Below are 26,905 nucleotides of genomic sequence, written 5' to 3' on the forward strand. Positions count from 1 at the left end.
AGAATTCCAGAAAAGTTTGCTTCATTGACTATGCTAACGCCTTTGACTATGTGGATCACAACCAACTGTGAAATATTCTTCAAGAGATAGGAATACCAGACCACATTACCTGCCTCCTGAGAAACCTGGATGCAAGTCAAGAAGCAACAGTTAAAACCGCACATGGAACAGACTACTTCAAAACTGGGCAAGGAGTACGTCAAGGGTGTATATTGTCACTCTGCTTATTTAACTTATATGCAAAGTACATCATGCAAAATGCCAGGCTGGATGAATCACAAGGTAGAATCAAGACTGCCAGGAGAAATATCAACCACCTCAAATATGCATATGATACCACTTTAATGGAAGAAAGTGAAGAGAAGTCTCTGGATGAAGGTGAAAGAGGAGAGCGAAAAAGCTGGCTTAAAACTCAACATTCAAGAAACAAAGATCATGGCATCCGGTCCTATCACTTCATGGCATATAGATGGGGACAATCTGAACACAGTGTCATATTTCATTTTCTTGGGCTCCAAAATCAATGCAGACAGTGACTGCAGCCACGAAATTAAAAGACACTTGCTCCTTGGAAGAAGTTATGACAAACCTAGACAGTAGATTAAAAAACATCACCTTGCCAACAAAGGTCCATATAGTTACAGCTATGCTTTTTCCAATAGTCATGTATTCATGTGTGGATGTGAGAGTTGAACCGTAAAGCAAGCTGAGCGCCAAAGAACTGATGCTTTCCAATTGTGGTGCTGGAAAAGACCCTTGAAAGTCCCTTGAACAGCAAGGAGATCAAACCAGTCAATCGTAAAGGAAATCAACCCAAATATTCATTGGAAGGACTGATGCTGAAGCTGAAGCTCCAATACTTGGGCCACCTGATGCAGAGCTGACTCACTGGAGAAGACCCTGATGCTGGCAAAGATTGAGGGCAGGAGGAGAAGGGGACAACAAAGGTTGCTGGATGGCTGGTTGCCATCACTGACTCCATGGACATGAGTCTGAGCAAACTCCGGGAGATACTGAAGGACAGGGAAGCTGGAGTGCTGCAGCTCACGGGGTCACAAAGAGTCGCACACTACTTAGTGAGTGAACAACAACAATGGAGTGCCAATGTAAGGGACAGTTCATGGTTGCTTAAGGAAAGTAGGATGTGTGTATTCAGAAAAGGAGGTCTGGGGAGTTGAAACATATTTTCTTTATTTAAAGGAAAAAAGATGCTTTTGTCCTGGAGTTGGCTCTCTGAATGGGGAGAGAACACGGAACAACGTATAGCTACAGAAAGTGGCAGATGATTTGCAGAAGAAGCAGCAATGAGAAAAGAATTTTGTATGTGGTCAGGATTTTCTAAGGTTGGATTAAATTTTATTAAGAGCAGACTGATGCAGGACTGGACTGGTCTTTCTCATAGGAGAATAAAAGCTGTCCTGGATGCTCTTTTGAGAACAGATCGTGTGAGTCCCTGTGCCTTTAAGTGATCTACATCAACTTTTTATTTTTTCCCACCTTAGCTCAAGGTGTAAGGATTGTTTTACAGAAACCTATGATCCTATCTGTCTGGGTGTTTTAAAACTTTTTGACAGAATTTTCAAATATCAAATTCTAACTGAAACTCTCCTGACTTTCAGTTAACTTTGGGGTGCTTTAAGCGGCCCCTGGAGGACATCCCAAAGAGAGATCTTAAACTAACTGGGTCAATCAAGGAGAGGTCTGCCAGGTTCTCAGACAACCCTGACAAGTTTAGGGGTAAATGTGTCAGGCGGAGGTTGGCATTCTCTCTCACATAGCAGGACATCAGGGTTATTCTGGCCCACTGCTGCATCTAGGATGAAAAGGAGGATATACGGAAAAAGGCCAGGGAAATAGCAGATGGCCTACTGGCCACCAATCCACACCACCAACTTCATCAGGTTGGAGGCGGGGCACGGAGGGGGGGCGCAGGGATGTAACCCCAGAACATGACCCGCAATCCAACTATGACAATCGTGTAGGCCAGGCTAGGATGAGACATTACATTACTTGTCTATCAGAAGGAACGAAAAGGTGTGCCAAAGCCTGTAAATTATTATAAGGTCTGAGAGGTTACACAGGAAAAAGATGAAAATCTAGCAGTCTTCCTGAGCCAGTGACAGAGACACTCAGGAAGGACACCAATACAGACCCTGAGTCTGAAGGGAGACAGTACTGGCCTTGCATTTTATCACTCAGGCTACTCCTGATATCCAGAGAAAATGGCAAAAACTTGAGGCTGGGCCCAAACCCCACTGTAAATGTCTATAACAACCAAGACTTAACGGAGGAGGCCAATCAAGATAAGAGGCTAATAAAGAAAACACAGCTTTTGACTGCTCTGACTCACCCACCACCTCGAGGGAACCGTGGAGGGCTGAGAAGGCTGGACACACCACCAAGAAACCACCTGGGCTTGAACCAGTAGTGCCTTTGGTCCGAAAGGGGGGCACGGGAGGGAGGATGTCCTGAGCACCCTCCTGTGGGACGCCAGCGGGGTCACCCTGACTGGCCCCAGTTCCTTGTGATTTCCATACTCCAACTGACAGGCTCAGTGCCTGGCCGGTTCCACGTCCCACTTGACCCACCCTCATTACTCCAGAGAGCCTCGGGTCATCTTCGATGTGGCAGATACAAAAACAGAATTTCCTGTGGACACTGAATTACCTGCTCTGTTCTAACTTGGCCAGCTAAAGGTAAGGTGATTTACATCTCCCCCTTGCCTGCAGAGTCGGGTCTGTTATTATTACTCACTCCTTTTTGTACATGCCAGAATGCCCAGTCCCCCTCCCCGGGTGAAATCTGCTACATAGTCTTAGGACAGGAGGAAGTCCAAGGAAGTCAAGAATCCAAACAGAGAATGCATATGTGAGCAACCCCAGATGACCCACCTGGTGGGCATCAAAATATCCCCCACAACATCCTTCAAGAAATTTGAGAACAACTAGATCCTGTAGTTTGGGATATCTCAATGCCAGAAAGGGCAAAATGTGCTCCCCCAATAAAAAATAAGATTTAAGGCCTGAGGAAAATAACCCTGAAAGAGACAATACCCTCTGAAGCCTGAGGCCCTGAGAGGAATCCAACTACTGCTCGGCAAACTCCTAAAACATGACTCATCAGATCCTGCCAATCCCCCTGCAACACCACAATCCTTCCTGTCCAGATGCCTACCCGGCAGTATCAGTTGGTGCAAGACTTACCAGTAGTGAATGAGGTAGTCACCCCTATTCACCCACTGGTGCCAAACCCACACCCCCTCCTCACCCAACTGCGAGGGAACACCCAGTGTTTCTGTTTTGGACCTCAAAGATGCATTTTTCTGGATTCCCCAACATCCAGATTCTAAATACCTTTTTGCCTTTGAATGGAGGGACCCTGACACCCTGAGAGCTAACCAATATACCTGGACAGTGCTTTCCCCGGGTTTTCAGGACGGCCTCCATCTTTTTGGAAACACATTAGCAAGGGAACTAAGGGAACTGAGCCTTGAGAAGAGAACTCTGCTACAATCTGTTGATGACACTGATAAGTAGTGATTCAGATCGAAATACTGATAGGGTCCTAAATTTTCTGGCAAAAAGTGGATATAAAGTCTCTCCAACCAAGGCTCAGATTTCACAGCAACGGGTTCAATATTTAGGATTTGTTTTGACCCCAGGGGCAAACAAACCCTGGCCATAGATCAAACAGCAATTAGTGCATACCATCTCCAACCACCAAGAAACAACTCCAAGGCTTTCTCGGGACAGCTGGGTTCCATCATATCTGGATTCTAAATAACAGCCGTATAGCTAAACCCCGATATGAGGCTGTAAAGGGAGGAGAAAGGAACCCCTTCGACAGAATAAGGCCCAACAGTAAACTAAAGGGCCTCTGAGCCTCTCAAGACTGAGTTTAGTAGCGCACCAGCAGTGGGGCTTGCGAACGTGGAAAAGCCCTTTACCCTGTATGTGCATGAAGAGGTCAGGATGAGCCACTAGGAATCCTGACCCAAAAGCTGGGGCTGGATCAGAGTCCAGTGGCCTACTTTTCAAAACAAATCGACTCTGCGGCCCTGGGATGGCCAAGCTGGCTATCCAGAAGCAGCCCTGCTTGTTAATGAGGTATCCAAGCTCACCCTGCGACAACACTTAGATGTATTAACCCCTCATTAGGTACAATCTGTGCTGGAAGTCAAAGGACATCACTGACTGACCGGAAGTAAGTTAACAAGACATCAGACTCTTGTAACAAACATCCTGGACATTACCTTCAAGGTGTGCCAAACCCTGAACCCAGCAACTCTGCTTCCAGTGGTCACGAGTGGAGACTTAATGCATCAGTGTACGCGTACGTGCTCAGTCATGTCCGACTCTTTACAACCCCACGGACTGCAGCCCGCCAGGATTCTCTGTCCATGGAATTCTCCACGCAAGAATAGTGGAGTGGGTTGCCATTTCCTTCTCCAGGGAATCTTCCCCACCCAGGGATTGAACCCAGGTCTCCCAAATTGCAGGCAGATTTCTTACCATCTGAGCCACCAGGGAAGCTAACTCCACACAAAACTCTAATCCAAAAAGATAAATGGCACCCTTATGTTCACAGCAGCACAATTTACAATAGCCAAGACATGTAAGCAAATGTCTATCAATGAATGGATAAAGAAGACACATATAAAATGGAATACTACTCAGTCGTACAAAAGAATGAAGTAATGCCATTTGCAGCAGCATAGATGCAACTAGAAATTATCGTACTCCATGAAGTAAGTTGGAAAGAGAAAGACAAATAACTCATGGTATTACTTACACGTGGGATCTGAAATATGACACAAATGAACCTGCCTGTGAAACAGTCATGAATACAGAGAACAGACTTCTGATCGCCAAGAGGGAAGGGGTTAGGGGAGGGATGGAGTGATAGGTTGAGGTGAGTAAACATAAGCCATTATATACAGAATGGATAAACAGCAAAGTCCTACTGTACAGAACAGAGAACTATATTCAGTATTTTATGATAAACCACAATGGAAAAGAATATTAAAAAAGAATGAACATGTATATATAACTGAATCACTTTGCTGTACAGCAGTAATTAGCACAACACTGTAAATCAACTATGCTTCATTTTTTTAAAAAGAGCCAACATGTAATAACAACTCATAAAATCTGCCTACATTAAATCTAAGCATTTCTGTTCATGAAAAGGCCTTCATGATCTAGAGTGCCCACTTGCTGCCTAGGCAGCAGCACAGCTGGTCCACGAGCATCTTGTTAGGGTGAGGTGCTGGCAACAGAGCCTGGAGCCCTTTGTCAGAGAACTGAGCACACACACCTGCCCAGGAGCTGGAGAAGCTGAAGGAGACTCTAAAGGAAGGTGGAGTGACTGCAGACTCAGCCATTCCTCACACCAAGGAGTATTTGAAATACAAGGAATCAAGGAGATGAGATGGTAGAGTAGAAGAACATGAGCTCACCTCTTCTCAAAGAAACATCCAAACCACAACTAACTACTGAACAATCACTGACCAAAAAACCACTGGAACCTATCAAAAAAAGATACCCTATATCCAAAGAAAAAGCCAAAACAAGACAGAAAGAGGGGCACAAGAGTGATGAAATCAAATCCCACACATCAGGCAGGCAACCCACAAACTGGAAAATAATTATACCACAGAAGTTCTCCCAGAGGAGTCAAAGTTCTGAACCCCACATCAGGCTTCCCAACCTGTGGGTCTGGCAATGGGAGTAGGAATCCCCAGAAAACTGGTTTTGAAGTTCATCAGGGTTTGATCACAGGAATTCCACAGGACTGGGGGAAATGGAAATCCCACTCTTGGAGGGTGCGCACAGGATCTCAGGTATACAAAGATCCAGGGGAAAAAAGCAACGACCTCGTAAGAGACTGGGCCCAACATGCCTGCCAGTACTGCAGGGTCTCCAGCAGACGCAAGGGCAGTTGTGGTTCACTGTGGGGACAAGGACACAGGAAGCAGCAGTGTGAGCCCTCTTGAGAGGGGCCGTTTCTCACTAAGACCCGGTCCCGCCCAACAGCCTGTAGGCTCCAGCGCTGGGACGCCTCAGGCTGAGCAACCAACAGGTTGGGATAAACTGCTTAAAATCTTCCCGAGCACACAGCTGCTCAATAAACGCACCTCCTGATGTGGTCCTGCCTACCAGAGGAACAACATCCAGCTCCACTCACCAATGGGCAAGAGCCAGCTCCTCCCACCAGGAAGCCTGCACAAGCCTCTTAGCCAGCCTCATCCATCAGGGGGTGGACAGAAGCAAAATGAATTATAACCTGCGGCTTGCAAAATGGAAACCAAAATCACAGGAAGGAGACAAAATTAGAGTAGACCAATATGTCCCAGATGAATTAACAAGATAAAAACCCAGAAGAACAAGGAAGTAAAGTGGAGGCAGGCAATTTACTGGAGGAAAAAGAGCAATGACAGTAAAGACGATCTTGGGGAAAAAATGAAGGCGCAGATCAAGACACAAGACATGTTTAACAAAGACCTAGAAGAACTAAAGAACAGAGATGAACAACAAAATAACTGAAATGAAAAATACACTAGAAGGAATAACAGAATAACTGAGGCAGAAGAACAGTGAGCTGAAAATAGGTAAGTGAGTTAGAAGACAGCATAGTGGGAATTACTGCCAAAGAACAGAATAAAGAAAAAACAATGAAAAGAAATGAGGTCTAAGAAACCTCTGGGACAACATTAAATGCACCAACATTCACATTATAGGGATCCTAGAAGGAAAAGAGAAACATACAGAAGACCTGAGAAAGTATCTGAAGAGATAATAACTGAAAACGTCCCTAACATGGGAAAGGAAATAATCACTCGTGTCCAGGAGGCACAGACAGGCCCAGGCAGGATCGACTCAAGGAGGAACATTCCAAGACAGACTAACCACATGGACAAAAACAAAAGACAAAGAAAAAAATATTAAAAAGCAATAAGGGAAAAACAACAAGCACACAAGGGAATTCCTATAAGATTATCAGCTGACTTCTCAGCAGAAACCCTGCAGGCCAGAAGGGAGTGGCACAGTACATTCAAAGTGAAGAAAGGGAAGAACCTACAACGATGAAGGACAGCCTACTCAGCAAGGCTCTTACCCAGATTCAACAGAGAAATCAAAAACTTTACAGACACACAAAAGCTAAGAGAATTCAGGACCATCAGACCAGCTTTGCAACAAATGCTTAAACTTCTCTAGACAGAAAAGGCCACAACTAGAAACAAGAAAATTATTCATGGAAAAGCTCACTAGTAAAGGCAAACATAAAATAAAAGGTTGGAAATCAGATGCTTGCAGATGTAATATCAAAATCAGCAACTGTGAGAAGATGATATTGAACAAATGAAGGATATTGGAAATGCATTTGAAATTAAAAGACCAGCAATTGAAAACAATCTTGTTTATACAGAGACTGATATATCAAGCACTCTGAATTGATACAAAACAAGACCTACATATATGCTGTCTACAGGAGGGACACATACAAAGTGAGGGGACAGAAAAAGGTATGCCGTGGACATCAAAAGTAAGCCAGGGTATCAATATTTGTATTACTATTTTATATTGGTATCAGACAAAACAGACTTTAAAATAAAGACTGTTACAAGAGACAAAGAAGAGCACTGCAAAACAATCAAGGGATCAACCCAAGAAAAAGCTGTATCAATTGTGAATATATATGTACCCAACATACCAGCACCTCAATATATAAGGCAAATAATAACAGCCATAAAAGGAAAAATCAACAATAACACAATAATAGTGGGGGACTTTCACACCCCACTTTCATCAATGGAAAGATTATTCAGACAGAAAATCAACAAGGTAACACAGACCTTAAGTGACACATTAGAGTTAACTGATATTTACAGAGCATCGCATCCAAATGCAGCAGAACGTACATTCTTCTCATGTGCACAAGGAACCTTCTCCAGGAATGATCACAGGCTGGGCCACCAAAGGGGGCTCAGCAAATTTAAGAAAACTGAAATCATAGCAAGCATCTTTTCTGACCACAATGCTGTCAACTACAGACTGGCACTTGCCATCTACCTCTGCAAGGATTAAACCAGGTATGGCTGCAGTTGCTGACCTTCAACACCCCGTGAAGGCAGTAAGGGGTGGAGATCAGGAATGAGGCACCTTGTGCTGGAGAAAAACTGGTGTAACAGGTTTCAGAGAGTTAGATTATTTTCAGGAACTCATTTTATGAGCCCAATTCTTGCATCTCCTCATATCTAGAAAAGAACTAAATTCCTTCAAGGTAACATCTGCTCCTCATGACTAGCAGTAACCCTCAGGAGACCTTCTGCAAAAATAACTGGATTTCATGTACTTTCCCTTCACCAAAGTCATATATATCTTGACCTTCCCCACTACCTCTTCGGAGCAATTTCTCTGAACTACCTGAAATGCTATCTCCCAGGCTATAGTCCTCATTTTGCCCCAAATAAAACTTAACTTGCAACTCTCATGTTGTGCGTTTAAGTTAACAGTTTTATGGCGACCAACGAAGTGACCCAGAGTGGACGTCCCTCCTCTGCCTGAATGTTACGAGGAACTACAGCCTCGGTACCAGCAGTGGCCCCTTGTACCCCTCTGTCTCCCTGGGGAGTCCAGATGAATGTAGGTTAAGTCTCTTACAGTTCTCAGCTCCCCCACACTGGCTGATGATTCGGAGTGTTATGTGACAGCGTATAACGAGAGGGCAGTGTATCTGCCCTCTCAGATCAAAGATACTGGGAAGGTGGGGTGAGGCGCTCGGTTGAAAGATACCAGGTTTTGCTCAGCTGTGGAGACTGAGTGGTCCTGACTGAATGGGTAGGTAAGGAGCTGATCTGACACTTTTCCTCAATTGGCTGCCTTAATAGAAATTGTTGGGATAACAGTGAGCTCCGAAGAAAAAGAACAAGACTCCTCTCAGCCAGTTATGGCTTGCTCAGGAGACTGAAGTTTACGAGAATGGTGGAGACAGCGTCCTCATACCATGCAGTGGTCCCACAGGGGAAACTACTCACTAATTGAAATACTTGCTCACCAGGAGTCATGAATAAATATTGGCCACTCAGGGATCCAAGCACCTTTGGTGGTCTTAGAGTGTCCAAGGGAGGGAAACCGAGACAAAGAAGAGGGTTGAAACGACTCCAAGGTGACGCCTAGAGGAGTTAAGCTCACAAACAGCACACTGACCCACCACACAACTTCATTAGTAAATTTTACCCCTGACAAATTCAACTTAAAATGAGAAATAGACTCTATCAAACACAGAAACGAGGGGCATCAGAAAACAAACCTCCAACGAACACCCAAGTCAGATTCATGTACAACACGTACAAAGCTCATACCTGGAGCTCATATTTCAAAGTACTTAGTGAAATGGGGAAATTATAACTAAAGGAGATCTCAACCTAAAATGGTCAAATTGGGGTTCTTTTGATAGTCCAAAGCTGATATTTTTGCATGCACAGTTAGAAAAGCCGGCTGTAAGATCAGACAGACTGAATGGAATGCTCACTCTGATTGGTTATTTAGAAGCTTCTAAAGAAGAAATGATACAGTAATTTCTTTGCAGGAAACAAACAGAAAATTGCTTGAAATTATATCAGAACATGGAACAACAGACTGGTTCCAAATAGGAAAAGGAGTACGTCAAGGTTATATATTGTCACCCTGCTTATTTAACTTATATGTAGAGTACATCATGAGAAATGCTGGGCTGGAAGAAGCACAAGCTGGAATCAAGATTGCCGGGAGAAATATCAATAACCTCAAATATGCAGCTGACACCACCCTTATGGCAGAAAGTGAAGAAAAACTAAAGAGCCTCTTGATGAACGTGAAAGAGGAGAATGAAAAAGTTGGCTTAAAATCCCACATCCAAAAAACTAAGATCATGGCATCCAGTCCCATCACTTCATGGCAAATAGATGGGGAAACAGTGCAAATAGTGGCTGATTATTTTTCTGGGCTCCAGAATCACTGCAGATGGTGATTGCAGCCATGAAATTAAAAGACGCTTACTCCTTGGAAGGAAAGTTATGACCAACCTAGATAGCATATTAAAAAGCAGAGACATTACTTTGCCAACAAAGGTCCGTCTAGTTAAGGCTATGGTTTTTGCAGTGGTGAGAGCTGGACTATAAGGAAAGCTGAGCGCCAAAGAATTGATGCTTTTGAACTGTGGTGTTGGAGAAGACTCTTGAGAGTCCCTTGGACTGCAAGGAGATCCAACCAGTCCATCCTAAAGGAGATCAGTCCTGGGTATTCATTGGAAGGACTGATGTTGAAGCTGAAACTCCAATCCTTTGGCCACCTCATGCGAAGAGCTGACTCATCTGAAAAGACCCTGATGCTGGGAAAGATTGAGGGCAGGAGGAGAAGGGGACGACAGAGGATGAGATGGTTAGATGGCATCACTGACTCGATGGACATGGGTTTGGGTGGACTCCGGGAGTTGGTGATGGACAGGGAGGCCTGGCATGCTGCGGTTCATGGGGTCACAAAGAGTTGGACACGACTGAGCGACTGAACTGAACTGATATCAGAACTAAAAAAAGCCACTAGTACTGACTCACTCTCTCCCTCTGTTCCTCTTCTGTCTGAATAGCCTCGCCCAGACACTATCTCTTTTTCTCTTCCAACTCTTCTGCCTCCTGCTGCTCCCCTTTCCCGAGCAAAGGAGAATAAAAAATCAGAAGTGATTACAGCTCCCTTTAAGAAGAAACCTATTAGAAGGAGAGGTGAACCATCCTCGGTGCTCCCATACATACCCTGGACCCAAATAGAACCTTAGAGCCTTAGCTAAGGAATTTCCTGATCCAAGTCAGGATCCACTGGGATTTGCTAAGGAATCTATCTAAGGGCTTCCCTGGTGGCTCAGTGGTAAAGAACCAACCTGCCAATAATGCATGAGACGCAGGTTCAATCCCTGGGTCGGGAAGATCCCCTGGAGAAGGAAATGGCAATTCACTCCAGTATTTTTGCCTGGGAAATTCCATGGACAGAGAAGCCTGGGGGCTACCGTCCACGGGAGCACAAAGCGTCAGACACAATTTAGTGACTCCAACAACAACAACGAATCTGAGTTAACCATCCAGACCTACGAGCTCAGGTTTTCAGACCTAAATTAATAGTTTATTAGTTTCTGAAAGCAAAGCAGGGAATGGATAGAGAAACACCCTCTTGATGGATTTTGAATCATATAGTTCACAAGCTCGCACTGAATGCAAGGATTTAGCTCAGAAACTACTCGAACTTATCCTAGAGCTTTTTCCAAAAACTGTAGACTGGATAAAGATTCAACAGTGCAAGCAAAGACCAGATGAATCAATTCCAGATTATTATGAGAGATTTAAAAAACTTTTAAGCAATATTCTCACTTGACACCTGAATCATTCTCTAACCACTAAAATGATCCTTTGCTTAGATGAGGATTTGGCTACTCTGGGCAAAAGACACAATCTAGGTTGGTCCACATTACATACAAATGCCCTTGTTACACTGGCTCATCAACTTTTCAAAACCACTAAAAAGAAAGGGGGATATCTACAAAAATCGTGAAACTTCAACTGCACTATTGAGTTCCCAACAGCAGTCGAAGGTTCACCAACCTCCATTAATTCTCAACTGAGAGAGAAACAAAAAGTTTGCTGTTACCGCAGAAAGCCAAGACATCAGAAAAGGAACTTTAAGTAAAAGAAGCCTACAAGGAAAACTGGATTTTAGGCCAGAATTTCAAGTTAAACTAGAATAGGGCTGCTCTGAGGGAATGTGGTGAGTCTTGCTCCTTCTCCTAACACCCTGGGAAAAGTAGAAATGATTATACAAAGAGAAACAAAGATTTAAGAGATACCAGGGCTATCTTTTCACTTTTGAACCCCACCAAAATTAAAGGCTCTGTCCCTCAGAGTAATACCTCAGTACAGATGGTAGGCATTTCTAATGTGTATTAAGACTTAAATCATTACCTTTAGAATTCTACTTAGGGGAACTTAAAGGAAGCCACTCCTTTTTTCTAGTAGAAAGTGCTCCTGTTCACTTGACAGGTAGAGACCTATTAGAAGCTTATGAAGCCCATATTTCCTTTACTCCTAAGGGAGAAATGTATCTAGATCTAAAGGACCAATCAGAGATATCTGTGACTCCTGGTGAGGATGACACTGGACAAACTGCTCGGCTTAGTACCTAAAGAATTACGGGAACTTTATCCTACTGACATTGGAAGAATACACTCTGCATCTGCCATCAAAATTACTATAGAAAAGGAAAAGCCCCTGCCCAATATTTGCCAATATCCGTTAAGGCAGGAGGCCAGAGAAGGAATAAAACCTTTAATATCAGATTACACTGAGAAAGCGCTTCTTGTGCCGTACACCAGTCCTCGTTGTTGTTCAGTCACTCAGTCGTGTCCGACTCTTTACGACCCCGCGGACTGCAGCACACCAGGATTCCCCGTCCTTCACCATCTCCAGGAGCTTGCTCAAACTCTTGTCCATTGAGTCAGTGATGCCACCCAACCATCTCATCCTCTGTCGTCCCCCTCTCCTCCTGCCTTCCAGCCCTTGTAATAACTCCCATTTTGCCAGTTAAGAAAACCAAATGGCAAAGGCTGGAGATTTGTACAGGACTTGAGATCTAGCAATGCTATTATTAATATTATCCCTCAACATTCTGTACTGCCAAATTTCTATACCTTCCTGTAAACAGTGATTTCTTTTCTGTGATAGATTTCTGTGGTGCATTTTTTAGAATCCCTATACATCCTGATGATCAGTATTTTTTTTTTGCCTTCACTTCAAATGAATGGCAATACACATGGACTGTAATGCCACAGGGCTATAGTAAAAGGCTCATTTACTTCTCTCAGATAATAAAAGCCGATCTAGATGATCTGGATTGTCCTCAGAAGTCAGGTTTGATACAATATGTAGCCAATTTGCTGCTGTGTTCAAATCTTCAATAAACAGCCAACAAAACACCCTATATTTTCTCCAGAAGCTAGTCTTAAAGAGACATAAAATGTCCAAAGAAAAACTGCAATACTATAAGACTAGTATAAAATATTTAGGACACAGGATATCTAAAGAAGGACTTTTAATTGATCTAGGTAGAATGAAAGACATCCTAACCTTAACTGTCTCAGAGACAAAAAGACAATTAAGGGATTTTTAGGACTTACAGGCTATTGTAGGAATTGAATTCCAATTTTTTCCTTCATCTCTTAACCAGTATATAATCTACTCAAACAAGACCAACCTGAACCTCTTTGCTGAAATGCGCAACATTTTGAAGCCATGAAGATCTTAAAAAAAAACAAAACAAAACTTCTGGCCAAGGGCCCAGCCCTGGGCACTGAAATTATGATCTACCCTTCCTCCTCTTTGTTCACGAAAACAAGGGGAGTACTAAGCCAGCAACACGGCCCTTACTACCAGCCAACAGGATATTACAGCCAGGCTAGATTCAGTAGCCAGGGGCCTCTCCCCTCACCTCCAGGCTGTCACAGGACAGCTGTGCTGTGTCAGACCGCAGCGCAGATAATCGTGAGTCACTCTGACCATCTTTGTTCCTCACCCCGTGGAAGTCTTACTAAACTTTCGTCACAAACAACGTTATTCAGCAAGTCGATTAACTTCCCATGAGACTATCTTGCTCTCGCCGAATATAATTCTTCACAGACACAACAAGCTTCAACTACCCACCTTGCTACCAGAGGAATTAGATGTTAATATGAAAAACATGATTGTATTGTTTTACCTGACAATCTTTTATCTCCCAAGATCAATCTCCAAGAAAGCCCTATGGATAATCCTGATTTTACATTACTCACTGATGGTTCATATCTGTGAGGCCCTCACAGAAAGTACCGGTTATGCACTGGTACTAGTTATGTTGCTGTTCCTCCAGTACCAATCCTTGAGAATGGTCCCTTATGTGACATCTCTTCTGTCTAAGAAGCTGAATTAACAGCACTAACAAGAGCCTGCCACTTGGCGAGGGAAACCCCGTAATATTTACACCAGTGGCCACAAAGACTTTGGGGTAGCACATGATTTTGGCATGCTTTGGAAACAGAGTATTTTTAACTTCCTCAGGGCAGCCTCAGGGAACAAGATGCAGAATTACTGGATGCAATTCTTCTACCAAGTGCATTAGCTATCGTTAAGGTATCAGGTCATTCAGAGACTGACACCACAGAAGCAAAAGGGAACTCTGTAGCTGATCACATTGCCAAGATGGCGGCTCTGCAAAAGGATAAGTCAACTAACAGCGGGTTTCTCTTTTCAGCCTCCCAGTAACCTAGGTGACACCCTGCTAAATTCTTAAGAACAGCACCAAAAGGAGAAGAGGAAACATGGAAACAAAAAGGAGTTGAGGTTTGGCTCCAACAAAGGGCTCTGGATAGGCCCAAATGGAAAGCTATATTCTTCTGTTTAGCATACAATATTCCATTTTACAATAAATTCATAAGCTAACTCACTGGAACTCAGATAAGACGGTACTGTGGGGTGAAACAGTATTTTTGGAAGCGCTCCTTCACTGTAACTCGGAAATTTTATTCTAGATGACCAAATGTCCAAAATACAACTCAGGAAAGCCATGACATAGTTCTCGGGGAAGTTTTCCATTACCTGCTGGCTCTGCTGAAATTTGGCAGATTTAACTTATCCAAACAGCCTCTCCCAAGGTTACCAGCGTGTACTTGTTATAATTTGCATGCTTTCACATTGGGCTGAGGCATTTCCATGCAGAAGGGCCACAGCACAGTTGGTAAGCAAATGAATACTAGGGTGATTCCCATTTGCGGAGTCCCTGTAGAAATATATAGAGATAGGGGAACCCATTTTACTGGACAAATTGTCAAGAAAATTTGCAAAATTGGGCTACTTATGAAGCATTTCCACTGTACTTACCACCACCAGGCCTCTAAGCTAGTAGAAAGTACAAATGGAACAAGTAAAAATCAATTGGAAAAAATAAATAAGTAAATACTAATTGGCTAAAATCATAGATACTTATTCCTTACCTGGGCCAAAGGCCCTTCCACTGGTCTTCCTCAACCTAAGATTAACTCCTTTTGGGAAACATCCTTTGTATCCTTTTGAAATTATCACTGGGAGACCAATGAGACTAGATGAAGGATTTTATGAACATATATTATTAAAAGGGAACATGTTATATTACTGTAAATGCTTTACTGAACTCCTAAAAGAGCATTTTAAGCTTGTTTCTGAAGTTTATCATAGTAATCTATTTTTGAATGAAGATCAGATATCCCATGATGTGCAACCAGATTATGTACATTGGAAAAGAAGTCATTTAAAGGACTCACTACAACCCAGATGGAAAGGCCCTCACCAGGCACTCTTAACTAGCTCAAGTGCAGCAAAACCAAAGGAAACTGACTATTGGATTCACATTTTCCACTTAAGAAGAGGCCCTGCGACAGACTGGTCGGTAGAGAGGACTGCTGACCTCAAACTCACCTTAAAACAATGCTCAAATAAAGGAGAAACTACACTCACACCAGGATGAGAAGATGACATGAGAAGCAGACAGCTTACCTAAGATGCTGGAACTGACACGTATGATCGTTTATAGTTTTCCTGACTTCCTGGACCTTTGCATATGAATCAAATGTTTTACTATCACAGGCACAATCCTGTGCTAATTTTAAAAATCAATCCACTTATTGGGTTTGTGGCCAATTACCTGCGTCTACTACTTCTGGCTTACCCTGGTAGATTTCTCCCTTCCAAGGCTCTGACTCGATAGCCCTAAGGAAATTTATTTTAGAAACAAGACCAGTCCTGTTTAGGCTACTTATGAAATAAATAATACCTGCTCTGACCCTGGCCACAGATACAAATTTTCCTTTAGCGTCACTCAAACTCAATCAGAACAACGAGCTAAGTCTCAATCAAAAACTGTAACTTGTCATCTATTAAGAGGAAACCTTCCACAATTACGCGATGGATTTATATTGTCATTTAAGTTTAAAAGCTCCTCTATGTTGGGAACAATTAAATCACACTAAGAGTGAATCAAACTAAGCCTATTAACAGTAGGAAATTTGGCTGGGTGCCTTATGAACAATGCCTACATATGATTACCCTTAGAGACAATGATTCTGGAGAAGGCAATGGCACCCCACTCCAGTACTCTTGCCTGGAAAATCCCATGGACGGAGGAGCCTGGCGGGCTGCAGTCCATGGGGTCACTGAGTCGGACACGACTGAGCGACTCCACTTTCACTTTTCACTTTCATGCCCTGGAGAAGGAAATGGCAACCCACTCCAGTACTCTTGCCTGGAGAATCCCAGGGACGGGGGAGCCTGGTGGGCTGCCGTCTATGGGGTCGCACAGAGTCAAACACGACTGACACGACTTAGCAGTAGCAGTAGCAGAGACAATGATTGGTATGGAACTGAGTCAGACGATCAGAGAGTCGCTGGGTTGCAAGTAATGGATTTGTGGTACTAACTTACGGCCTTGGCTTCCACTGGGATGGATAGGAAAATGTACCCTGCGAGTCCCATGGACATAGGTCATATACATAACAATTCAGAGATGACTCCAGCCAATCTAGACATCTGTATGCCACTGGTATGACCATTTAACAACTATTTTTGTGTCTTCAATAGGACTGGAGAATGTAATTGGCCATATCAAAGCCTTAACAACATTTACTCAACAGGCTTTAAATGACAGCAACTGGGGTATGAGCCTGTTGAACTCTGAGGTCTGTATGATGAGAAAAGCAGTGCTACAAAATGTACACGACCTGTAACGTCCTTACAGCATCTCAGGGACACACCTGTGCCATAATTCAAACTGAATGGTGTGTTTCATACCTGATGAATCCTCTCATACAACACGTTTAATGAACCATATGAAAAATCAGAATTGTGCTTTAAGTGACCCACACCCTAGTCTTGACAAGCTCTTCAAAAATCAGTTTGGTGTGGGAAACTCTTGGCTTAAATATTTACTTACAACTCTATTAAAGTTATTAGCTATATTATTGGCATTTTGCCTGTTTTATAAGATTAGTGTTTTTTGTATTACCAAATGTGTGACTGAGCCTCCAAAAAAATAATGATGGGTTCCCTGGTGGCTTGGTGGCTCAGATGATAAAGAATCAATCCACCTTAAACGCAGGAGACCCAAGTCTGATCCTGGGTTGGGAAGACCTCCCTGGAGAAGGAAATGGCAACCTATTCCAGTATCCTTGCCTGGGAAATCCCATGGACAGAGTAGCCTGGCCGGCTGCAGTCCATGGGGTCACAAAAAGTCAGACACAACTTAATGACTAACACACTGAGGCAACTTGAACCAGTTGATCAAATATATAATTCTGTATGCGATCAATGATTGTAATAGTATAATTCTAGATATGGGAAGATGCAATAAGAGTGAATTTTTTTCTTGGACCAAAAACGACTAGAAGTTGGGTGGTCCAGAGATCTTTAATTACATCCATAAGACCACACTGAGTGGTCTATCATCAAAATCTTCACCATCTAGGAATGCACCTTCCTAGCACCATGGAACGAATTTATTACCATGAAGAGGCCCTGTCAACTACAAAATGGCACTTGCCATGGGCACTTGCCTTCTGCCTCTACAAGGATTAAATCATGTGCTGCTGACCTTCAACACCCCTAGAAGGGAGTTCAGGATGGAGGATCAGGAATGAGACACTCTGTTCTCTAGAAAATCAGGCAGAACAGGTCTTCAGATAGTTAGGTATTTTCAGGAGCTGATTTTATGAGTCCAGTTCTTACATCTCCTCGTATCTAGAAAAGCACTAAATTCCTTTATGGTGACATCTGCTCCTCATGACTATCAGTAACCCTCACAAGACCTTCTGCAAAAATATGTGACTGACTGCATGTAATCCCCGTTCACCAGAGTCACATATATATTGACCTTCCCCCACTACCTATTTGGAGCAGTTTCTCATAACTACCTGAAATGCTGTCTCTGAAGCTACAGTCTTCATTTGGCCCCCCAAAAATTTTACTTGCAACTCTCATGTTGTGCATTTTTTTTAAATTGACAATGCTATTAAATTAGAAATCAACCACAAGAGAAAAAAACCTGTAAAAAACACAAATACATGGAGGCTAAATAATATGCTACTAAACAATCAATGGAGCACTGAAGAAATCAAAGAGGAAATCAAAAAATATCTAGAGACAAATGACAATGAAAAAACATGGTGATTCAAAACTGATGGGACACAGCAAAAGCAGTTCTAAGACAGAAGGTTATAGCAATACAATCTTACTTCAGGAAAGAAGAAAAATATCAAATAGACAACATAACATTAAACCTTTTAAAGCAACCAGAGAAAGAACAAAATCCATAGTTAGTGGAAGGAAAGAAATCATAAAAACGAGACCAGAAATAAATGAAATAGAGAAGAACTGGAAAGGATCAATGAAGCTAAAAACTGATTCTTTGAAAAAATTAACAAAACTGATAAACCTTTAGCCAGACTCATGCAGAGAAAGAGGGAGAGGGTTTAAATCAATAAAATTAGAAACGAAAAAGGGAAAGATACAACGGAGGACTTCTCTGGTGGTCCAGCGGTTAAGAATCCACCTACCAATGCAGGGCACAGGGGATCAACGTCTGGTCTGGGAAGATCCCACAAGCCTTGGGGCAAATAAGCCTGTGCACCACACCTACTGCGCCTGTGCAGCATCTCCTGAGCCCGCACGCTGCAGCTACTGGAGCCCGCACGCCTAGAGCCTGTGCTCTGCAACGAGAGAAGCCAGCGCAACTAGAGAAAGCCTGCACACAGCAACCAAAACCCCATGTCATGAAAAATACATAAATAAATAATTTTTAAAAAATTAAAAAGTTACAGACATCACAGAAATACAAAGGATCATGGGAGACTACTTGTAGCAACTATATGCAAATAAAATGGACAACCTAGAAGAAATGGACAAATTCTGAGAAAGGTATACTCTCCCGAGACTGAACCAAGAAGAAACAGAAAACATGAACAGACCAATCACAAATACTGAAATTGAAACTGTGATTAAAAAGCTCCCAACAAACAAAGGTCCAAGATCACATGAATGGTAAATTCTTCACTGGTGAATTGTATCAAACGTTTGGAGAAGAGTTAACACTTATCCTTCTGAAACTCTTCCCAAAAATTTGCAGAGGAAGAAACACCCCCAAACACCATCATTATGATACCAAAACCAGACAAAGATATCACAAAAAAAGAAAAGTACTGACCAGTATCACTGGTGAACATAAATGCAGAAGTCATCCAGAAAATACTAGCAAACAGAATCCAACAATACATTAAAAGAACCATCTCTCTCTCTCTAGTCACTCAGTCCTGTCCAACTCTTCGCGACCCCATGGACTGCAGCCCACCAGGCTCCTCTCTGTCCATTGAATTCTCCAGGAAAGACTACCTTAGTAGAGTGCTGCTGCTAAGTCGCTTCAGTCGTGTCCGACTCTGTGCGACCCCATAGACGGCAGCCCGCCAGGCTCCACCGTCCCTGGGATTCTCTAGGCAAGAATACTGGAGTGGGTTGCCATTTCCTTCTCCAGTGCATGAAAGTGAAAAGTGAAAGTGAAGTCGCTCCGTCGTGTCCGACTCTTAGCGACCCCTAGCGACCCCATGGACTGTAGCCTACCAGGCTCCTCCGTCCATGGGATTTTCCAGGCAAGAGTACTGGAGTGGGATGCCATTGCCTTCTCCACCTTAGTAGGGTAGTCATTCCCTTTTCCAGGAGATCTTCCTGACCCAGAGATCAAACCCCAGTCTCCTGCATTGTGGGCAGATTCTTTACTGTTTGAGCTGCCAGGGAAACCCATACACCATGATTAAGTGGGATTTATCCCAGGGAAGCAAGGATTTTCCAATATTTGCAAATCAACCAGTGTGATACACATCGACAAAATGGAGAATAAAAACCATATAATCAGGACTTCCCTAGTGGTCCAGTGGTTTAGAATCCGCCTGCCAATCCAGGGTACACAGGTTCAATCCCTTGTCCAGGAAGATCCCATGCGCTGAGAGGCGAGTAAGCCTGTGTGCCACAAGAGGCCAAGAGCTGCAATGACTGAGCCCACGTTTCGCAACTACTGAAGCCAGTGTGCCTAAAGCCCATGCCCTGCAACAAGAGAAGCCACCGCAATGAGAAGCCCATGTACCAAAATGAAGAGTAGTTGCCACTTGCTTCAACTAGGGAAAGCCCACACACAGCAACGAAGACACATTACAGCCAAAAATAAATCATTTTTTTAAAAAAACACAATCATCTAAACAAACGCAGAAAACGTTCTGAGAAAATTCAACACCCATTTATAATAAAAACTCTCCACAAAGTAGGCATAGAGGGAATATACCTCAACATAATAAAGGCCATATATGACAAAACTACGAACATTGTACTCAACAGTGAAAAGCTGAAAGCATTTCCTCTAAGGTCAGGAACAAGACAAGGATGTTCAGTCTCACCACTTTTATTCAATGTGGTTTTGGAAGTCACAGACACAGCAAGAAGAAAAATAAAAGGAATCCAAATTGGAAAAGAAATAATAAAATGGTCATTGTTTACAGGTGACATGATACTATACATAGAAAATCCTCAAGATGTTACCAGAAAACTACTAGAAGTCATTAATGAATTCTGTTAAGTTACAGAATACAAAATAAACACCCAAAAATGTTGCATTTCTTTACATTTAAAAAATCACAAACAGAAATTAAAGCAACAATCCCATTTACCACTGCATCAAAAAAAAAAAAAAAAAAAAACCTAGGAATAAACCTAAGGACGCAAAAGACCTATACTCCAAAAACTAAGATGCTGATGAAAGAAATCAAAGATGACAAACAGAAAGATATACCACATTCTTGGATTGGAAGAATCAATACTGTAAAAATGACAGTAATCTAAGGTACTCTAGAGTAATCCAAGGTAATCTAGAGAATCAATGTAATCCCAACCAAATTACCAATGGCATTTTCACAGAACTAGAACAAAAAAAAAAAATCTTAAAATTTGTATGGAGACACAAAAGATCTCGAATAGCCAAAGCAATCTTGAAAAAGAAAAATGGAGCTGCTTCAGACTATACTATAAAACTACAGTCATCATAACAATATAGTATTGGCACAAAAATAAAAATATAGATCAATGGAACAGGAGAGAAAGCCCAGAAATAAATCCATGTACCTATGGTCAATTAATCTGAGACAAAAGAGGCAAGACTATACATACAACAGAGAAAAAAGACAGTCTCTTCAATAAACAGTCCTGGGAAAACTAGAGAGCTACATGTAACAAAATGAAGTTAGGACATTCTTTAACATCATATGCTAAAATAAATTTAAAATGGATTAAAAACCTTAAAGTAAGACTGGATACTATATTATACTCTTAAAGGAAAACATACGCAAAACACTCTGACATAAATCAGAGCAATGTATATTTCGACCCATCTCCTAGAGTAATAGAAATAAAAACAAAAATAAACAAATGGGACTAATTAAACTCAAAAGGTTTTGCAAAGCAAAGGAAACCATAAGCTAAACAGACAAACTACAGAACAGGAGAAAATATTTGCAAATGATGTGACCAACAACGGGTTAATCTCCAAAATTAAGAGCTCATGTGAGTCAGTATCAAAAACCCAAATCCCCAAACAAAAAAGAGGGCAGACGACCTAAAGAGATATTTCTCCAAAGAAGACATACAGATGGCCAAGAGGCACATGAAAAGACACTCAGCATCGCTAACTATTAGAAATGCAAAACAAAACTATAATGAGCTATTGCCTCACACCAGTCAAAATGGTCATCAAGTGTACAAGCTATAAACGCTGAAGAGGATGTGGACAAAAAGGAACCCTCCCACACTTTGGTGGGAATGCAAAGTGGCACAGCCACTATGAAGAACAGTATGCAGGTTCCTTGAAAGTGAAAGTTGCTTAGTTGTGTCTGACTCTTTGCTACCCCATGGACTATAGAGTCCATGGAATTCTCCAGGCCAGAATACTAGGGTGGGTAGCCATCCCTTTCTCCAGGGGATCTTCCCAAGCCAGGGATCGAACCCAGGTCTCCCGCATTGCAGGCGGATTCTTTACCAGCTGAGCTGCCAGGGAAGCCCAAGGATACTGGAGTGGGTAGCCTGTCCCTTCTCCAGGAGATCTTCCCGACCCAGGAATCGCACCGGGGTCTCCTGCATTGCAGATGGATTCTTTACCAGCTGAGCTACCAGGGAAGCCCTTAAGAAACTAAAAGAGGTTCCTTAAGAAATTAAAAAGAGAGCTACCATATGATCCAGTAATCCCACTCCTGGGCATGTATCTAGAGAAAAACATGGTTCAAAAGGGTACATGCACCATAGTGCTTCCTACAGCACCATTTACAACAGCCGAGCCACGGGAGCACCCTCAACATCGACAGACGGATGCATATAGATGTGGTGTGTATACACACACACACACACACACACCCTCAGCATCGACAGATGTATGCATACAGATGCGGTGTGTATACACACACACACACACCCTCAACATCGACAGACGAATGCATACAGATGCGGTGTGTATACACACACATACACACACACACACACACACACAACCTCAACATCGACAGACGAATGCATACAGATGCGGTGTGTATATACACACACACACACCCTCAACATCGACAGACGAATGCATACAGATGCGGTGTGTATACACACACACACACACACACACACCCTCAACATCGACAGACGAATGCATACAGATGCGGTGTGTATACACACACACACACACACACACACAACCTCAACATCGACAGACGAATGCATACAGATGCGGTGTGTATACACACACACACACACCCTCAACATCGACAGATGGATGCATATAGATGCAGTGTATACACACACACACACACACACACAACCTCAACATCGACAGACGAATGCATACAGATGCGGTGTGTATACACACACACACACACACACACACCCTCAACATCGACAGACGAATGCATACAGATGCGGTGTGTATACACACACACACACCCCCTCAACATCGACAGACGGATGCATATAGATGCAGTGTGTATACACACACACACACAACCTCAACATCGACAGATGAATGCATACAGATGCGGTGTGTATACACACACACACACACACACCCTCAACATCGACAGACGGATGCATATAGATGCAGTGTGTATACACACATACACACACACACACAACCTCAACATCGACAGACGAATGCATACAGATGCGGTGTGTATACACACACACACACACACACAACCTCAACATCGACAGACGAATGCATACAGATGCGGTGTGTATACACACACACACACACACACACACACAACCTCAACATCGACAGACGAATGCATACAGATGCGGTGTGTATACACACACACACACACACACAACCTCAACATCGACAGACGAATGCATACAGATGCGGTGTGTATACACACACACACACACACACCCTCAACATCGACAGACGGATGCATATAGATGCAGTGTGTATACACACACACACACACACACACACACAACCTCAACATCGACAGACGAATGCATACAGATGCGGTGTGTATACACACACACACACACACACCCTCAACATCGACAGACGGATGCATATAGATGCAGTGTGTATACACACATACACACACACACACACCCTCAACATCGACAGACGAATGCATACAGATGCGGTGTGTATACACACACACACACACACACACACCCTCAGCATCGACAGATGTATGCATACAGATGCGGTGTGTATACACACACACACACACACACCCTCAACATCGACAGACGAATGCATACAGATGCGGTGTGTATACACACACACACACACACACAACCTCAACATCGACAGACGAATGCATACAGATGCGGTGTGTATACACACACACACACACCCTCAACATCGACAGACGAATGCATACAGATGCGGTGTGTATACACACACACACACACACACACACACACACCCTCAACATCGACAGACGAATGCATACAGATGCGGTGTGTATACACACACACACACACACACACACACACACAACCTCAACATCGACAGACGAATGCATACAGATGCGGTGTGTATACACACACACACACACCCTCAACATCGACAGACGAATGCATACAGATGCGGTGTGTATACACACACACACACACACACACCCTCAACATCGACAGACGAATGCATACAGATGCGGTGTGTATACACACACACACACACACACACAACCTCAACATCGACAGACGAATGCATACAGATGCGGTGTGTATACACACACACACACACCCTCAACATCGACAGACGAATGCATACAGATGCGGTGTGTATACACACACACACACACACACCCTCAACATCGACAGACGGATGCATATAGATGCAGTGTGTATACACACACACACACACACACACACACAACCTCAACATCGACAGACGAATGCATACAGATGCGGTGTGTATACACACACACACACACCCTCAACATCGACAGACGAATGCATACAGATGCGGTGTGTATACACACACACACACACCCTCAACATCGACAGACGAATGCATACAGATGCGGTGTGTATACACACACACACACACACACACCCTCAACATCGACAGACGAATGCATACAGATGCGGTGTGTATACACACACACACACACACACACAACCTCAACATCGACAGACGAATGCATACAGATGCGGTGTGTATACACACACACACACACCCTCAACATCGACAGACGAATGCATACAGATGCGGTGTGTATACACACACACACACACACACCCTCAACATCGACAGACGGATGCATATAGATGCAGTGTGTATACACACACACACACACACACACACACAACCTCAACATCGACAGACGAATGCATACAGATGCGGTGTGTATACACACACACACACACACACCCTCAACATCGACAGACGGATGCATATAGATGCAGTGTGTATACACACATACACACACACACACAACCTCAACATCGACAGACGAATGCATACAGATGCGGTGTGTATACACACACACACACACACACACACCCTCAACATCGACAGACGAATGCATACAGATGCGGTGTGTATACACACACACACACACACCCTCAACATCGACAGACGAATGCATACAGATGCGGTGTGTATACACACACACACACACACAACCTCAACATCGACAGACGAATGCATACAGATGCGGTGTGTATACACACACACACACACCCTCAACATCGACAGACGGATGCATATAGATGCAGTGTGTATACACACACACACACACACACACACACACCCTCAACATCGACAGACGAATGCATACAGATGCAGTGTGTATACACACACACACACCCCCTCAACATCGACAGACGAATGCATACAGATGCGGTGTGTATACACACACACGCACACCCTCAACATCGACAGACGGATGCATATAGATGCGGTGTGTATACACACATACACACACACACACACAACCTCAACATCGACAGACGAATGCATACAGATGTGGTGTGTATACACACACACACACCCCCTCAACATCGACAGACGGATGCATATAGATGCAGTGTGTATACACACACACACACACACACACACAACCTCAACATCGACAGACGAATGCATACAGATGCGGTGTGTATATACACACACACAGAGACAACAGAATACCACTCAGCCATTGAAAAGAATGAAATAATGCCATTCACAGGGACAAGGATGGACCCGGAAACGAGCATGCTAAGGCAGATGGAGAAAAACAAATACCATATGGTATCATTTATATTCAGAATCTACAAAAAATGATGTAAACTTATTTACAAAACAGAAACAGACTTACAAACTGAGGGAACAAACTTATGGGTGCCAAGGGGAAGGATTGGGGGGGGATGGACTGAGAGTTCGGGACTGACATGTACATACTGCTATATATAAAACAAATAACCAACAAGGACCTACTGTATAGCACAAAAGAACTCTGCTCAATACTCTGTAATGACCTAAATTGGGAAAGAATTTGAAAAAGAAGGTATATATATCCATCTATATACACACACCCAAAGAGATATACATATATATATATATCCATGTATATGGATATGTATCGCTTAGACATACAGATCAAAACTATAACGAGCTATTGCCTCACACAAGTCAAAACAGCCATCAAAAAGTCTACCAACAGTAAATACTGGTGAGGGTCTGGAGAAAAAGGAACCCTCCTACACTTCAGTGGGAATATAAATTGCTTTGCTGTACACCTGAAACTAACACAACATTGTTAACTATACTCCAATATAAAATTTTTTTAATAAAAAAAAATGTATATATATGGGAGGAGCATTCATTACTGGAGAAGGAAATGGCAACCCACTCCAGTATTCTTGCCAGGAGAATTCCACAGACAGAGGAGCCTGGTGGGCTACACTCCATGGGATCACAAAGAGTCGGACACAACAGAGCAACTAACGCACACACACAAGCATTCATAAAAAAAAAATACACCACATGAACCCTAAACTGAAGGAAGATGTTCTCATATAACTGATTAATGTCTACATTATATAAAACACTCATAAAATCAGAAAAGGCCAAAAGCCCAACAGAAACATGGGCAGAAAGCTAGAAACAAGCACTTACCAAAAGAGGAAATACTTAGCTTTATCTATGACCAAGGAAGTGCAAATGAAAACTACCATTAGACACCATTTCACTAACAAGAAACTGGGAAAAAGTCTGACAATATCAAACACTGGAGAAAAACTGAAGCAAAGCAACTGTCTACACTGTTGGAGGGACCACACACT

General features: G+C 43.0%; 1 protein-coding gene and 1 long non-coding RNA gene across 19 annotated transcripts in view; both read right to left on the reverse strand.

Moving 5' to 3' along the window:
- MLH1 (mutL homolog 1) overlaps window positions 1–26,905 on the reverse strand; it is a 185,518-nt gene that overhangs the window by 20,888 nt on the left and 137,725 nt on the right. The gene's annotated exons all lie outside the window — the stretch shown is intronic.
- LOC145520591 (uncharacterized) lies at window positions 16,035–20,818 on the reverse strand. Its single transcript, XR_014064616.1, has 2 exons — window positions 20,190–20,818; window positions 16,035–16,149 (listed from the first exon to the last, which is right to left on the reverse strand). It is a non-coding gene; the product is annotated as an uncharacterized LOC145520591 (long non-coding RNA).

The sequence above is a fragment of the Giraffa tippelskirchi genome, chromosome 9, assembly GCF_054371585.1.
Source record: "Giraffa tippelskirchi isolate mGirTip1 chromosome 9, T2T-mGirTip1v1.2.pri, whole genome shotgun sequence".
Taxonomy (NCBI): Eukaryota; Metazoa; Chordata; class Mammalia; order Artiodactyla; family Giraffidae; genus Giraffa; species Giraffa tippelskirchi.